The 16844-nt window shown below is 39.5% G+C and overlaps 1 protein-coding gene across 3 annotated transcripts in view; it reads right to left on the reverse strand.

Moving 5' to 3' along the window:
• Positions 1-14966, reverse strand: part of mid2 (midline 2) — a 117610-nt gene extending 102644 nt beyond the window's left edge. For all 3 annotated transcript variants that reach the window (XM_061725447.1, XM_061725446.1, XM_061725445.1), the window contains exon 1: positions 14778-14966. The gene's annotated coding sequence lies outside the window, so the exon portion shown is untranslated. The remainder of the gene's footprint in view (positions 1-14777) is intronic.
• Between the last annotated feature and the right edge of the window lie 1878 nt (positions 14967-16844).

Consider the following 16844-nt stretch of genomic DNA (forward strand, 5'->3'; position numbering starts at 1 on the left):
TTTTCATCATCGATGACTATTTTGAAAATACCACCATGAGATATGATCTAGACATTGAAAACAGTATATTATGGTTTAAGCTAGCTAACATTTAACAATTAAAAAAAAAAGTATAAATAATTTTACCTATAAAAGATACTATGATTGCACTGAATTCTATTTGGATTGAAGTTGATTATATTAGTTTGAAATGCCTAAATGCGTAATCTAGAAACAGAGACAGGCCTTTTGTTTTCCGCATTTCCTGCAGACATTTCGTCAAGATAAACTAGCTAGCTGCTAGTTTTTACTTCATTTTTACTGAACAGACATGTGAGTTGTATTGAAAAGGTGCCTTTATCACAACCCATTTCTAAAAATAATCAGTAACAACTGATTTATTTATTTGATTTGATTTATTTATTTTAGTTCCAGACAAAGATTCATTTATATGAGCTGTGTCAGCTGATATGCAGCAGATTTGACCTTTTAAGCTCAATTATGGAGCAATAGTTGTTCGCTATTGGGCTGATTCTCCAATGAATATGTATCCAGTTCAACTGGCCAGACTGCAGTTCATGCCTTCAATATGTCGTGGATCAATCGTTGCATACGTTTGCAACAAATTAAACGACTGAATTTCTTGTCTGTAACATGTTATTTTTTTTTTTTTTAAACAGCCTGGAAGAAAACTGGAACAACAAAACTTGACTGTTTTAAAAAAAAAAATCCTTTAAACATGGCACAACGAAAAGGTGGTTTCATCTCTTCCTTTCCTCGTCAAAGTGGTATTCTCATTAAAGCAAGGATGTGCTATTTATAACTTAATAGGGTAACCATACGTCCCAACTGGAGCCAACACGTGCGTCTCCAAACAGAGTGGCAAGTCTGTTTCTGCAGTGCTGAACACACATCCCAACACACGTCTCTCTGAGGTAAACATACTAATTCTGGGTACCACAGTAAAGTAACAAGCAAAAGCACCCTAAGAAAGCACTACTCTGTGAACGCTTTCATTAGTGGGAGGTTATAGCAGACTTTTGAGTCTGTGCTATGGCCTTTACCCTAATCACCTCAGCTGAGCTGTTCAGCCAAAAAGAAACAGGACATTGTTTGAGTGGAATCACTGGAATTCAGTGGCGCTTGGACTGAATGCTGACTTTATGGAGGGCAATTCATTTAAAAATCAACAACTGGGCTTTAAAAATGCCAATGAGCATACGGGATGTCAGGACAAAGCATTGCTGAATTTCACTAAGAGACCGCAGTTAGTTGCAGTTTGGTGGACATGAAATTGGGCAACTTTAATAATAAGAACTCTCCTTAATGATATTTTTGTGTCTTAATACCGCTGCTTAATAGATTGTTTTGGCACATTTGATCCTGGTAATTTTTCCATCACATCTCCATTTTCCCCTCTTTTCCCCCCCGCATCCACTCCCATTCCCTGCACTCGATCAATCCATCCTCTCTGAGGTAGGTCTCAGGGGAGACGGGTTACATCAAATAGGCAATTCTTATTCATAAAACGAAAACAGTTCTGCAGAAAAGTCCGCATTTCCATTTCACTTTGAGCGCAGCTGAGAAGCTTCGCTCAAGCTTAACCCTCTCACTGCTATGGTGGAAATCAGAACTGATCTCCAAATAAATATAGATCACATCCACAGCGTTATATCGTTTGTTTCCTGTTTTCTATCCTGTGTCATATTTATCTTTTTGTCCTATTTTAGATTTAAATGTATTTAAGATTTGTATATATTTGATTCTGTGATGACAAACACACTTATTACCACACACCACAAAAGAAAATGTATATCCACTGAGAGAAAAAAAAAACCCAATGGAATGGATGGATCAGCCAAAATGGATCCTCTGATTGCCATGAGCAGCCGATCAATCAGTCCATCTGCAGTTAAACCATCTTGAATGATTATTTATGAGTTTTCTCTGAGTTTACTCCTGCCGTCATTTATCCAAATCACATGTTAAAAGAATCAGGATGTTACTTGTAGTTATTATTTTTCTCTTCTTTGTGCCATTAGCGTTTGCTTTGTTGTTACATTCGCATCCTGCTGTGACTGACAGTAACATTTCACTTCCCAGTCCAGTTGTCGACAGCAAACATGAGACGGTGCTTACTTCCAGCCACACAAAGCCATATTTCGTTCACACAATATTCGGTTGTTTTGCCTGTCAGTGGGGCTGATGAAGGCTCTAACGTGTGAAGGACATTTGCTGATGCATGACACAGAAAATAAAATAAACAACCGGCTCTTGTCAGACAAAAGGGCGCGGCAGACTTGCTAATTAGTTTTACACGTTTCTACATGAAAGCGGACTGAAATGAGATTTTCACAGAGTTGTGACAGGTAATAGAAAACACCTCCTCTCCTTTACCCTCAACTTAATACTCCTGCCTGTTAAAAGCCCGGCAGTATGTGGCAACAAAGTTAATACTGTCACACGCTGTCTCGTCATCTCTCTGAGGCTCTCTTTCTGTGGTGGGAGCCTTATCAGGCCTCAACACAACACTGGAGCAAGCGTGCCCCTGCTTCACGACACGCTGCTTGCATTATCTGCGTGCATTTGCTCAGGTGAGAACAAACCAGGGATCAGACGCTGGCAGAAGGGCTTATTAGATATTTAAACGCAGCTGTGTATGCTGGAGGAACCAAAGGACGAAGAAAGGCAGGGAACAGAGGAACAGCTAACAGCCGACCAAAACTAAATGTATCATGAGTAAGTAGGCTTAACACACACACAGGCAAATATTTCAGCTGTAAACAGCTGCGCCGAAGTATCAGTCTGATACTGCAAACTGTGGTCAAGTGGACAGCAAGCAAGACTGAGTCTTCCCTCACTCTACAAAGTTTACATGGCGATCAAGGCTTTGATTTTATCTTAATTTCAACTTGCTCTCATTAGGCACTGGCTCACATTTTCAAAGCCTCATCACCTTGAACAATGTGCAAAGCTATAATCTTGTTTTATCTTCTATGACTCCACAATAACAAACACTGTGGAGGAAAACAGACCTCCACATGTACTTCTGAAGATAAACTGACCACAGATAAGATAAGTGATGAAGCCTCATAAATGATTTTTTATCATCAAAAGCAAACTTGATTTTTCTGAAACTTGACACCAATACAGCTTCAGTTTTTTATTTCTTTTTTTGTTTTTAATTGAACTCCATATATGTGAACAATAACATGGTACCAAGTTACTGACTTACCTTAAATTGGAATTGTCTATAAATATGCAAATGTACTCAATGCTGTGTGAAAAAGCAATCTGCACACCGCATAAACAGCCCATCTGAAAGGGGGATGTTTTCAGCAGGAAATTGCATTCCTGGCCCCTTTACACCCATCAGAAGTTTTTAAATCTGCCAAAAAGACAACAGCCTTGAGTTTGAGGACTGACAATATACATCTGAAAAGTTTTCCTCATTGTGAAAACAGATAATTTCACAGCTTCACATTTGTGCTCTAAATGAGCGGAAAAACATATCTGTAAGTTGCCAGACACTTATCAGTAGCTTCCCAAGCTGTGTTTAAAAGAGTGATGTGTTTGTGTTGGGGTTATTGACTCTGGAGGAGTCGGGTGTCCCAGTCAATACTGAGGTCTCAAAGGCAGCGGAAATCCTGATGTGACAGTTGTTAAGTCGCATCTCATTTGCGCTAGCCAACTACAATGGATTTGTCTCAGGAGAAGGACAGGGGTCATGTCTCGTCTCTCCTTAACTACAATTGTTTTGCCAGATATAGACCATGGAACATCAAGAGGAACCACCACAACTGCACTCTTTCAGCAACAGATTCTATTAATGCACGGTGACAGAGATAGATGAAGACAAAGAGTCAAACAGTGGAGAATTGGTCTTTGCAAACAAGCTGTGTGTATGTGCTACCTTGTGTGTGCTGTTCCCTAAATTTCCCTGCACCAACAGATGAGGTTCAATCTTCCAAACCGTGCAGCCTGCCAGCCGCGAGAAAAGAGTTTATATGCCTGATATAAAAGATAGCGCAGATGAAAGATTTGTTAGAGTTGTCTCAACTGAATCATCCATAACCCCATTACATACATAAAGAGGAACTAACCTCGTTTTGGGGATAACTCTATCTCCCTCACAGTCGTCTTTTCAGAAGAGGTAGAAAGAGGAAAAGCAGTGCTGAATAAATTATTTCATGTCTTTAAGCATATTTTGATTTTTATTCTCATTTGGTGCCCTCAGTGTAAAAAGCCTCAAGGTTCATGTTGTAGGAGCACGTGCGCCCAGACATACATGAGTTCTTCCATGCAAAAAGTCTCCCCAAACCATTATGCTAATCCGAGCCCACACAAACATTATTCAACACCAGCCACCTTGCTCTGCCGACAGCCTTGACTTTGGGTCAAAGTCCGTAGACTCCTTCAAAGCAGAAGTGCCCTTTCCCACCACAGCAAGATGGTACCATTAATAAAGTACTAAGTGTTGGTGAAGTGTTACTAGGATGTTCAGTTATTCGTGGTGTCTGAGAGAAAGAAAAACAGGGAGATGGAAAATGCAGAAGTAAACCAAAGGAAAAGGAAATCACAAAAAGGTCCAGAGAACTCATCACAGAAATAGATCAGGCTTCTTAAGAGAAAGACAAAAAGTGCCATAAGGGCGAACAGAGCGGAGTCGGAAGGAGACAGAGTTGGGGGACCTTGTCATCAGTGTGACACCAGGGAGGGGGTTCCTGTCCTCTATCTAGCTCCACAAAGTCAGGGCCTTCTATTTTTATAGCACTGTAATGTTTGGCATTTCCTTCAAGGGGGAGGGTTTTACCCATTGTTTTCCTTGGCTGCATTCGACTGGTTTTGTGCACTGAAATGTCAGCAGCTTCTGGCTCTATTTGTTCGTTTAGCTTTAGCTATCACTGAAGAAAAAATTTGTTTATTGCTTCCTATCATGAGAAATATTGTCAGTTATTAAGAAACAAGCGGAATCATGGCACAGTAGACAAGCTCAGATTGCTGTTTAATGGGCTGAGATTTTTTTCTCCTTGTTTTTATGAATCATCGATATGGTTCGGGTAGCCAAAACAGATATATCCAAACACAGCTGCCAAAAGACAGATCTGAGCTTGCTGAACCTGTGGCAACAATAATATTGCAGTTATCTGCAAAATAAAACAATGATCTTCTTCATAATGAAGATCAGCTGCTCCTAAATTAAGCAAAACACTTCACTGACAAAGACATGAATGCAGCAAAAAAAAAAAAAATCACTGATAGATTCTCCATACAGGACACAGAGCATATCAATCTTGATCACAAGCTTGATGACCACCAATTAAAATGAGGTGTATTCGAGCTGGGAAGCACCTGAAACATGCAGCGAATTGAAGAGCCCTGGTATATAGGTTCAGCCATTTATTTCATGATCTGACTCATTATTTATTTCTTCTGTCTCCTCAGCACATAAAATAAAAAAAGTCCTGTTTTCATTGCACTTTCATTAATATAGAAGGAGATTGTACTCATTGAAACTCACTATGTCATGTCATGTTAAAAAAAAAGTTTAATAATGATGAAACTTATGTCTTATGTAAAATAAAACATATAAACACAAACACACACCTCAACCAAGGTTGACACAAAATCAATGAATAGGTAGTTTAACAATAGCTGCTCAGAATTGGCGACATTTTTAAAAATAGCATTTCCCTGGGGCAGCGCAACACCAAGGAGTGCAGTATAAAACCTTAACTATACTACTGCGTCCCTCCTGAACCACGGCAATGGCCTAGAGACATGTTTAAAAAAAAAAACATACCTCAGTCGCAGGTGGATTTTATTTTTCCTGCGTTCAGAAAGGTTTCTACCACTCAAACTCACATCATGTCCCAGAAAACAGACAGCTAAAGGATTAATCTGCTGTGGACAATGACAGAGAGGCGCACTAGACAATCTTATAAGAATACGAGAATTTCCTACACATTAACATAGCTCTGCTCCTTAAAACTGCCTGCAGGGTGAGTGAGCGTATAAGCCGGAGTACATGTGTGTCTGTGAGTAAGATGAGGTTGTTTTTTTTTGTCCTCCATTGACTCTTTGTTGTTGCTCTCTGATCTGTGTACAGTAGCGTTTCGACCCCCCCCCAGAATACTACAAATATCCTCGGAGTTCAGAAATCTTTATTTTCTTCACGCCTCCTCCTATTAACACCTACCTTCTTGATCTGTCTCATTTTAGCCAGTTTTCTCTCCCTGCCTGCATTTTCCCATGCTCAGTCCCTCTATTTTTGACAAATCTGCCTCTGGGCTTAGACTGATGGGAGAGGAAATTTGTTTTCTTGAACAGCTCACTAATGTTAAATTGTTAAAACAAAAAAAGGTGATATTTAGTGCTCCAGCTTTCCATCATGGTTAGAACATCTCCATCAAAACAAACTAGTGATGCAACGGTGCATGAAGTAGGAGGTACATTTCATGCTCTTTCACATTTATGCAAATTTAATGACATTCAGAGTATTAATAGATGAACCATTAAGAATTGAAAACCACTATAAATGTGAAAACTCCACAATACTACATTCTCATATCAAAATGTCTGACAGTGCTCAGGTGGCACCACTCTCCCGATCCACAACTCTGCACTTTCACAGTATCTTGTGGGAGGTAGAAGGAAGGTACATGGGTGCATAGTACACTCCACCCAATTAAGAGAAATCCGGGGTGGTGCATGATGTCAGAGACGGACGTCAGTCCTGGCTCCTGGTTCCAGGGGGTGAGATCATGGGAAACACGTGCATCGTTACAGGGGTAAACACACGGAGCCTCCTCAGTTCAGCTGTTAGAGCCACTAACTGAAACCCAGGCCGGCACAAGCATTTTATTGATTTTCATTACGTTAATAGGCCAGACCATGACATGTGTGCTGCCACTGCCAGCTTGCCATATTGACGCAGTTTTATATTGCACATGGCTCAAATGTAGGCCTGCAAATAGGAGTAAGGCAGGTCTAGAAATCAACTGTTACACTGCTTTCATATATAAATCCCACTGGTTTGCCAGCTTGTTAGTTTGCTAATCAGTCTGTTAGAGAGAATTTGACAATTCAGACAAGCCTATAAAAGTCATTATAGTATATAATTTGTATAGTATATAAAAAAAGGATACTTCAGAAACCCCATTCTCTTATTTGTCATTCTCATTGAGGTGTCCCAAAGGGATGTTATTTATCTAAACCAAAATCCAAAGACACCTCAGTTACATTGAAACCAAAGGGGGAATCCAAACATCCAAAGCAAGTGAACAAAGCTGGCTGATATGGAGGGAAAAAAATCCACAACAAACTGGCACTGAAGAAAGGAAACACTGAAATGAATCTTACTGATGCAAGCAAGGTGTGTTACAAGGGCAGGAAGCAGAACTAAACAAAATGCACAATGGCTCAAGCTCTGTAGGATAAAAAAATAGTAATGCTATCTAAGGTGCCTAAATGAAAATCAGTTCAAAGATAAAACAGAAATTAAGTTGACTGGAAACACTGAAATCCATAAGACATAGTAAACACACACACAAAAAACCAGATATCAGCTACAATGTCCTCCAAACATCTCGAGTTAAATCCAAATGTTCTGTGATTCACATCATGCAATCCATTCTTGGCATTCCATGTTCCTCCCTAACTAGGCCAACAATCCATTTTTACCTCTGACATGTTCCCTAGTTGCCTTCCAGTAGCCAGCAAAAAGCCTGGAAGCTCATTTTTTGCTTGGAGACGTTCATGTGCACAGCATTCACTCAGAATCCATTGAGAGAAGCATTTGGAGGATGGATCAATGAGCAGGCTATAGGATATGAATTAGATCTTGATGGGAATTAGCACAAAATTTGGATTGCAGACATCACCAGTTAAATATTCACCAAATTGAATGTAAAGTAATTTAGGTCCATGAGGCCTCGAGCCTAAGCAGGCCAATTGATCTTTGCCAGACCAGACAATACAAAATGAGGACAGTGGAGTGGAACACTACAGCACTAACAAGCGGGACCAGCTGACCAGAACACAGCTAAGCTCTTTGCAAAGCTGAGCCCCACTCTGGTGGAGCAAATAAACGTGCTACAGTCTATTTGTTTCAAATGCACTGCAGCCATCAGGTGTCTTAGATGATGATGGCCTCCCACAGTGCTTATCAGGGCCAGGGTCCTCTTGTCTTTTAGTGGTCATCTGTTTGAACTGCCTCAGCGTGTCTGGGTTCCAGCGCGGCCCTGCCTCCCCTTTCTATGAACCACCTGCTCTCTGATGTGTCACCTGCTGCTACAGAAACAGGAGACGACTTATCTTCCATCTCAACTGGCCTCGGCTGCCGCTCATTGTCTTCATTTCCACAACACAGCGGAGCCACAGCTCTGTGCCAAAACTGACCAGCGCTCTCTCTCTCTCTCTCTCTCTGTCTCTCACTTTCTGTCACGGTGCCCGGAGTATATGGGCACCAGGCTTATGTGGTCTGTTAGCGGTATGCTGCTTGTATGAAACACAGGGAAACTGAACGGTCCCTGTTTGCTATTAGCCTTCACGCCTGGATGATGAGGCCAAGTGACACCAGTGCATTGAAGTTCATACCAGCGAAACTTGTGTGTGTCTATTTTATAAAGATACTGCAATAGCAGCAGGGTCTCCCAGCCCCCTACAGAGGGGGAAGAGTGAGCACCTCAAGCGTGGTAACCGGCACAGGAGCTGGTTTGTCTTTGCAGCACTTCTTCCTGCCCTACACGCTGTTTTAATGACTGTGATCAGGATTCTCTGTGTTATAACTGTTACAGCTGCCCGACTCAGTAAACTCCTGTGCTCATGTTGAACCCCTGTCAATGCTGCAACAAAGACACTCTTCTTCTCTTCTTGATGCATGCTTTCTGGCATGCAAAAGTTTGGGCATCCATTGGGAAAATTTCTCTTGCGAGTAATCACATGAATAGTAGTAAACTTTTAATACTTTTAGAAAGACTGGAACATTATTTTAGTCTGAATGAAACTTCAGAGAGTGGGAAAAAAGGAAGCATGAGGTCCAAGAATACTGTGAGAGCTTCAGATGCCCAAAGACATTTGAGCTATAAGATAACTCTTTTCAAAGGTCTCTGATCTTAATGAGTTCATTGGAGCTTTGGATTCATTCACAGTCATTGTTAAGAAGGACTAAGTGATGTGAATGTTAAAGGCTTGATAAATACGATTTAACTCTGTGAGCAGTTGTCTGGCTCTTATAATTATGCAAAAGTTTAGGAAATGATGAAAAAGTGTTTGAGAGGATTGCTTTTAAAACAAATTAAAACCTCTCCTGCAGACTCCTAGCAAGGTTTAACAGAAGTGATGGAGCGCGTTTCTATTATACACCTTCACAAATATGACCTTTTTGAAGGTTATATTCGGTGAACTTTAAGAGGACTCCTTTCTGATATTAAATGTCTGATGTTTTCAGTTTTCAGCCTAAATGAGTCTCATACATTTTGGAAAAAAAAGTCAAATAGATATGTTGAAAGTCAAATAGATATATTGTCCCCAGTGAAGAAAAGTGCATATCTTTAGAGAAAAAGGGGTAAAACAAACGACTGATCAATGAATATTCCCCTAAATGTAAACATTTAAGTAATAAAACAAAAAAATAGTAATCATTAGAGGAATAGGAAAGACAAATGTTGTTTATCCTTAAAATGTATCATAATCCACAGTACAAGAGTGGAAGGCTTAAGTTGTTTTTAACATGTCCTTCTCACTTAAACATCAGAGAAAATGTGTGGATAAACTTCAATAGAGCATTGCATGGAAGGCTGTTAAAGAAAGTCACAAAATTTCAAACGTTTAGGAATAAAATTAGTAAATAAATCAGACTATAAAAAGCAAGTTTAGCGTGTCTAAACAGGGCATGTACTGACTAGGCAGAGTGCTCAATCGTTTGATTCAAGCCATTTACCCTTTCATCATGAAACCATGAAAGGTGAAAGCAAAACTGAAACTCTCCATGGCACTTACAGAAATGTAATGCCAACCCAATAGGAAAAACCTCAGATTGAAGATATTGTTTGACCTCGGAGAGAGCATTGGGCCATTGGGTGTCATGCATGAGCACTGCGCTCATCAACTTGCAGTGTGAATGAATGAGGTGGACAGTCAACGTCTCTCCAAGACCTTCACTCAGCACAATAAAGAGATCAAAAGCGTGTCCACCACCCCCATACAACCACATTCATTTCCCTGAGCAATCCTCTATGAAGGAGCTAACTAATCATTCATACACCTAACGGACAGTTTGACAATCAGACTTAGCAATCTGCTTGTTTTATTGAGTTAATTTAATGTTCATAAATTATTATGACTCATTTCTTCTTCGTAAAACTGAATGTAACCACAACTATTGAGAACTTTCATTTTTTAAGAATGTGTCTGTATGTTATTTGTTCAGTACATGAATAGTTGAAGGAACCACAAACTGTGATAAACTAGGTGGTTAACAATTGATTTTCTTTCCCATGGACATCAGTTTGTTCTGAGAATTAAACTCAGCTCGATATTTTCCATTTAACGCAGATAATTGCTGCAGACACATGTAGTTTTGTTGCTCTAGTAACTAGTTCATGCTTTAGCAGATGCTAAGTGGAACTCATGACACCCTGAGGAGAAATCATTATTGTCTTTATGCTTACCTACGTGCTCTCAAATATCACTTTTGTACGCATCAAAATCAGATCACCTCAGGTATTATTAACAACATAAAACAGAAACATTAAAAGCATTTATTCCTCTCACTTATACACAATCCTGGTGCATTTAAACCTGCATATTATTGGTATGATATATGACCAACATGTACAGTTAGGCCTGGAAGTGTCTCAAAAATTGTGACATTCAGTGATAACAGCCATTTTAAACAAAATACATCCATTTCCACGGGCTCAAATTTATTTGGACTATTGACTGGGAAGAAGGTTAATTGGTCAGGTGCTGTCTACATCCTAGGTACTTCATGACAAATTAAGTAAACAAAAGGTCTGGGATTTATATCTGGTATTGAGTTGGAATCTGGAAGCTGTCTGATAAATCAAGAAAAACAGCTAAATATAAATTTCGCCAAATTAGTAGTTTGGCACATTCTTTTAAAAAAAGTTGCACAGTTGGGCTCAATAACATCAAAGAAGAGGAAGACCACAGAAGACATCTAAAGTACAGGTACATGACTGCAGAGTACCAACCTTTAAGAAAACCCCCCACAACATAAACAGAAGTCCAGAATGAAAGATTGACTTCTCGTTATCAAAATGAAAATGCATGAATGGTTATGAGTAGGGCTGCACGATTAATCGTTAAAAAATCGCGATCTCGATTCATGCTTGAACGCAATCTCATTTCCAAATGACGACGATTAAATTTTTTTTTTTTTTTTTGGATGTTTATTGTTTTTATGTTCAATGTCAGCTGTTACAAAGTTGATGCCAGTCTTTTATCAGGCACCATCATATTTTTTGTAACGTTTACCTTTTGTATCGGCAGCTTCTTAATAGCAGCAAAAGGCAATGGGGGGTTCATCCCAGCCAGAGGAATAATTTGTTGCCTCAGAACTACAGGATCTGTTACAAGTCCCCTTTCTGAAAGGGTGTTCAACTCAGGGAGGAACAAATATTGTTCAAAATTGTTATTATTGTTTAAATTATTCAAAGGTTTGTGTAAAGAAGACAAGAGATGTTTATTGTTATTATATTTTTGTTCAGCTGTTGCAAAGTTAAAGTAATAAGTGCAATAAATTTTATATTGGAAAAAAATCGTGAGAGAATCGTGATCTCAATTCTAAGCAAAAAAATCGTGATTCTCATTTTGTCCAGAATCGTGCAGCCCTAGTTATGAGTGAAAGACAAACATACAGCAACTAACGGCTGCAGTGAAGACCTCAGAAAGCATCAAAGAAACTCTGAATTAGGTGACGCCCATGGAGGCCAGACATCAGGCAGACATTGACTGTATGACAACTATTAAAATGGGAGTTATATTTACAGTTATGTCACTTTGTCCAAATACATGTGAACTCTGATAGATAATAGTTCAAGTGTGTTTAATTACTAAATGGTAAATAAAATGTCCATCCATCCATCATCTATACCCGCTATATCCTTTGCAGGGTCACAGGGTCTGCTGGAGCCTATCCCAGCTCATTTTCAGGCGAGAGTAAATAAAATGTCTTTGTGAAAAAAATTAGATTAAAGCAGAAAGTCGACACTTTGGTAACACTGTTGTTTTACTTCAATGACATCGTTGTGGTACATAAAGGCGAGATCCTTAAAAACTCTTGTTGTCCAAACACTTCTGAACCTGAATGTAGCAAAACACTGGGTCGCTTTCATCTTATCTGTTTGTATATAATCAATATGACAGAAGAAAAAAAACTGAGGAGGCCATAATTTATTAATGGAACCTTGTCTACAGGCTGAGATGATTTATTCCAACTGCTGAGGAAAATTAGTGGACTGGATTCACTTCAGATTTGTTGCAAGAAGCTACAACTGTGTGATAAATGATCAGGCGCTGGAGCAGAGAGCACCAGGGGTTCAGATCCTTAGCTTCTCTTGGTATGTGGCTTCACTTCCTGAAACTGACCACCTCTGTGCACACATGCACACGTGCTGACAGGGTGACTGCAAAGTTTCATTAACACGTGAATAGAGGACGTTTTGAAGTTTCAAGTGTCATCTCTGAAACCAACATGACACAAAGTTCTGTCAAATAGCAGGTGATCTCGCCGGAATTAATTTAGTGATGCGGAACCCAGGCTGAATTAAAAATACTTCAAAATATGTGAGAAATGCAAAATAATTTATAATCTGTGGACATGTACAAATCACTAAGTATAAATTACCCAATAGGAACACTGTCAGAGGTAAGAACAGGCTGATTTGCTGAGTTATCATCTACCTCCAATCATAAAAAGAAGAAATGATGTTCCGGTTCCTTTCACATTTCTAAATAACTGGGGAAGGTTCTGGCAGCAAGTGCACTGTGAGCCAGCGGCCATGCGAAGCCTCATGCAATCAAAGGCATCACGCCTGAAAACCTTGTGATGATAAATAACCTTTAGTGTCTTCTTTCATCCATTATATTCAGCCATCCACCGTGCACTTTCTACAACTGTCTCCTAATCCCTCTTCTGTCCTGGGTGAAGAGACAGACATTGAGGCGCAGTAAGTCAAACTAAATAGGCTAATGGCAGGTAAAGTGGCCACAATTTGGAAGCTCTCTCTGACATGCCTTGGAGCACTGACAGGGAACCAACATCCACTTGTCTAAGGGGTAAAGAATACGTTTGACAGAAGAAGAAAGGACAAAAAACTGAGAAAGAAAGAAGGAAACAACCCTGAAGACATAAAGACGGTCAGGAAAGCAAATGCATGACATTTGAAGGTTTAAACAGCCGCCCGGAGTATTGACTTTGCTCTTGTCTCTTTGAGATTGAAGCATTCACGAGTGTGCTGGTGTGTAATCAGCCTGATGAACCATGCTGTGTGATGGTATGAGACAAGTCAGCTCCCAGGCTTTAGGGAAGAACAGAAGCTAGTAAACCACTACGACTACCACAGCGATCCAGTTTGGATTTGTGCTTTCAGTCCGTCTCGGTCTGCTTTTGCTTTACTAGAACTGGCACAGGCATAGCGTAAAAAAGAGATTCATCAAAGAGTTACTGATTCATAACAGTGGAAGCCAATGAAAAGCAGGAAACTGCGCTGACACTACCTGGCTGGGGTTCACGTTAACAACCGCGGTTAGTGGTACCCGACGCAGCAGCAGCAGCAGCAGCAGCAGCACACAGAGGCATTCAAAGCAGACAAACAACACACTGTCAGCTGAGCTCAGCAGGATTTATTAGAGCTCAGCTGAGTGCAGTGTTTGACATTCAGCAGGAGCGACCTATGAATTATGTGCAACACTTCAGCACCTCACTCATGAATTTGAGCATTTCATCCCAAATTGACAGTTTATTAATTCTGGCGCTCACTTCATCGCTGCCCAGCGGCAGAGTTGGTTTGGGTTGTGAGGTCACTGTTCACTGCTATGGATTAACCAAAACCAGAAAAAAAAAAAGAACAGCTTCTCGCATGTGCACAGGAGAAGAACCTTTCTAGTTAAAAAAAAAAAACTGCAGAGTAGAAAGCAACATTCAGTGAATGTTTAAAATATATTGCAAAACTCCTGCTGAAAGTTATAAAGCAAACTGACAGTAAACCTGATGTGAGGGGGTTTGCATTCCCTTCTAAAAAATCAAACAGTGCACCTCAAGCTGTACAAAAATAGTCATATTACTGTATTCAATTAGATTTATAGACAACTCACTGGGGATGCAGCAAGAACAAGATCAAATGAAACTTAATGTCTGTTGCCCAAGACAGACTAACCACTAAAAGTGTTCTACATACTTGGCATGACTGCAGCACCCGCATCTCTCAGGCAATCAGTCAAACAACAACAATCAGATCAGGAGAGCAGCTTCCTGATGGAAGGAAGGATTTGATGAGGCTGATGTTTCACTCAAACCGCAGTCTTCCCAAACATGACATAATGTCAGTTGTGTCCAAGCTCCTATCTCTTAAGTTTGAGCAGCCTACCTCTGACATGTTCATGCGCAATCGACTGGCTCCATTCACGAAAAAAGCGTAATGCAAACGAAGGAAGAAAATCCCAACAGATGGTGGGGAGGGAAAAAAAATAATAACCACCGGCTCCCGATTCTATTCCCGGACGCGCCATCCGAGCGGAGCCGCGAACCCGGAGCCGCTTCACACACCTACCAGCTTTAAATGCCCAGCGCTCTTTGCTTCTGACATCTTGAAAGTATCCAGAAATGAATTCGGAAAGGAAGACGGGGGAGACTGACGGGAATGTGGGGGTGTTTGAACCAAGTCGAGGGTGGAGAGGACACTTTTCCCTCCGCGTTGCTCCGGCTGCAGCGCTCCTCTGGCCACAGCTCCCAGGCAAACGGAATATTCAACTTTGTGAAAATGAGAGAGGGAAAGAGAGCGAGAGGACAGAGGAGGGAGGGAGCAGACAATCACAGGAAAGCAGCTCCTCCTACCCGCACAATACAACACGCAGCAGCGAGCAGACAGACGCTTCAGCGCGCCGACCTGCATGTTGTAATAACGGGGCATTTTGTAATAAACGTCCAAAATGTAATAACTTTTTCCATTTCATTTTGTATTAAAGCCGCATTTTGTAATAAACTACGGAAGAGTATTAGGGCCAGGCAGGAGAAAAATAAAAATAATATTTTAGAGGAGGAAGATTTTTTTTTGCACTTCGAGAAAAAAGTCGAAATGTTGAGAAAAAAGTCGAAATTTTAAGAAAAAAGTCGGAATGTTTGAGAAAAAAGTCGAAATGTCGAGATTAATGTTGAAGCACAATTTGGACAAAAAAGTCGAAATGTCAAGAAAAAATTCGAAATGTCGAGATTAATGTTGAAATACAATTTCGAGAAAAAAGTCAAAATGTTGAGAAAAAAGTCAAAATTTCATGAATAAAGTTGAAATGTTGAGAAAAAAGGCTAAATTTCGACTTCTCTAAATTTTTGTAATAAACTACGGAAGAGTATTAGGGCCAGGCAGGAGAAAAATAAAAATAATATTTTAGAGGAGGAAGATTTTTTTTTGCACTTCGAGAAAAAAGTCGAAATGTTGAGAAAAAAGTCGGAATGTTCAGAAAAAAGTCGGAATGTTGAGAAAAAAGTCGAAATGTCGAGATTAAGGTTGAAGTACAATTTCGAGAAAAAAGTCGAAATGTCAAGAAAAAATTCGAAATGTCGAGATTAATGTTGAAGTACAATTTCGAGAAAAAAGTCCAAATGTTGAGAAAAAAGTCAAAATTTCGTGAATAAAGTTGAAATGTTGAGAAAAAAGGCTAAATTTCGACTTCACGAAATTTTGACTTTATTCTTGAAATTGTATTTCAATATTAATCTTGACATTTCGACTTTTTTCTCGAGGGGCACAATAAAAAAAAATCTTCCCCTCTCAATTTTTTTTCTACTCCATGGCCCTAATACTCTTTCGTAATAAACTGCCCCATTTTGTAATACATTTTATTATTGCATTTTGAGAAGATTATTATAAAATGCACTTGTAACTTTTTTATGTTCTAGGAAATGTAATAACATGGTGCATTATGTAATAATACCTATTATTGTTGTTTGTTTAATAATGAATTTATACAAGAGTGACTTTTGTTGTTTTTTATGCAATTTCCCTTAGAGCTATGTAGCCCAATAAATCTACGTATAATACTCCAAATATAACTTTAGTTGCCTATTTGAAGTTTGGAATTACATAGGCCAATAACAAAAAAATAAAATATGCTTTAGAATTGTTATTACATAATGCACCATGTTATTACATTTTCTAGAGAATAAAAAAGTTGCAAGTGCATTTTGTAATAATCTTCTCAAAATGTAATCACTTATTACATAATGTGGTATTACATCATTTATTACAAAATGTGCTGGGGTAGTTTATTACAAAATGCGTCAGTTTATTACAAAATGCGGCTTTTTTATAAAATGAAGTGACAAAGTTATTACATTTTGGACGTTTATTACAAAATGCATCGTTATTACAAAATGCGGCTCAACAAGCGCGCTGTGCTGAGCAGCTGAGCAGCTGAACAGACAGAGCCTCTACTTTAGTTTATTAACCCACCCAACGAGGATTTCAGCTCCAATCATTATGGGACGTCACAGATTTGAACGTGTGGGTTAAATAGGTGACAACTCTACCCGAGAGCTGCCCAGTTCAAGGCGTCAGACAGCGAGGTTAGGAAGGGTTAATTGACCTCTCCCAGGGTAGTTACACGTGACAGCCTTTTTC

This window comes from Cololabis saira, chromosome 7 (genome assembly GCF_033807715.1).
Source record: "Cololabis saira isolate AMF1-May2022 chromosome 7, fColSai1.1, whole genome shotgun sequence".
In the NCBI taxonomy this organism is placed as follows: domain Eukaryota; kingdom Metazoa; phylum Chordata; class Actinopteri; order Beloniformes; family Belonidae; genus Cololabis; species Cololabis saira.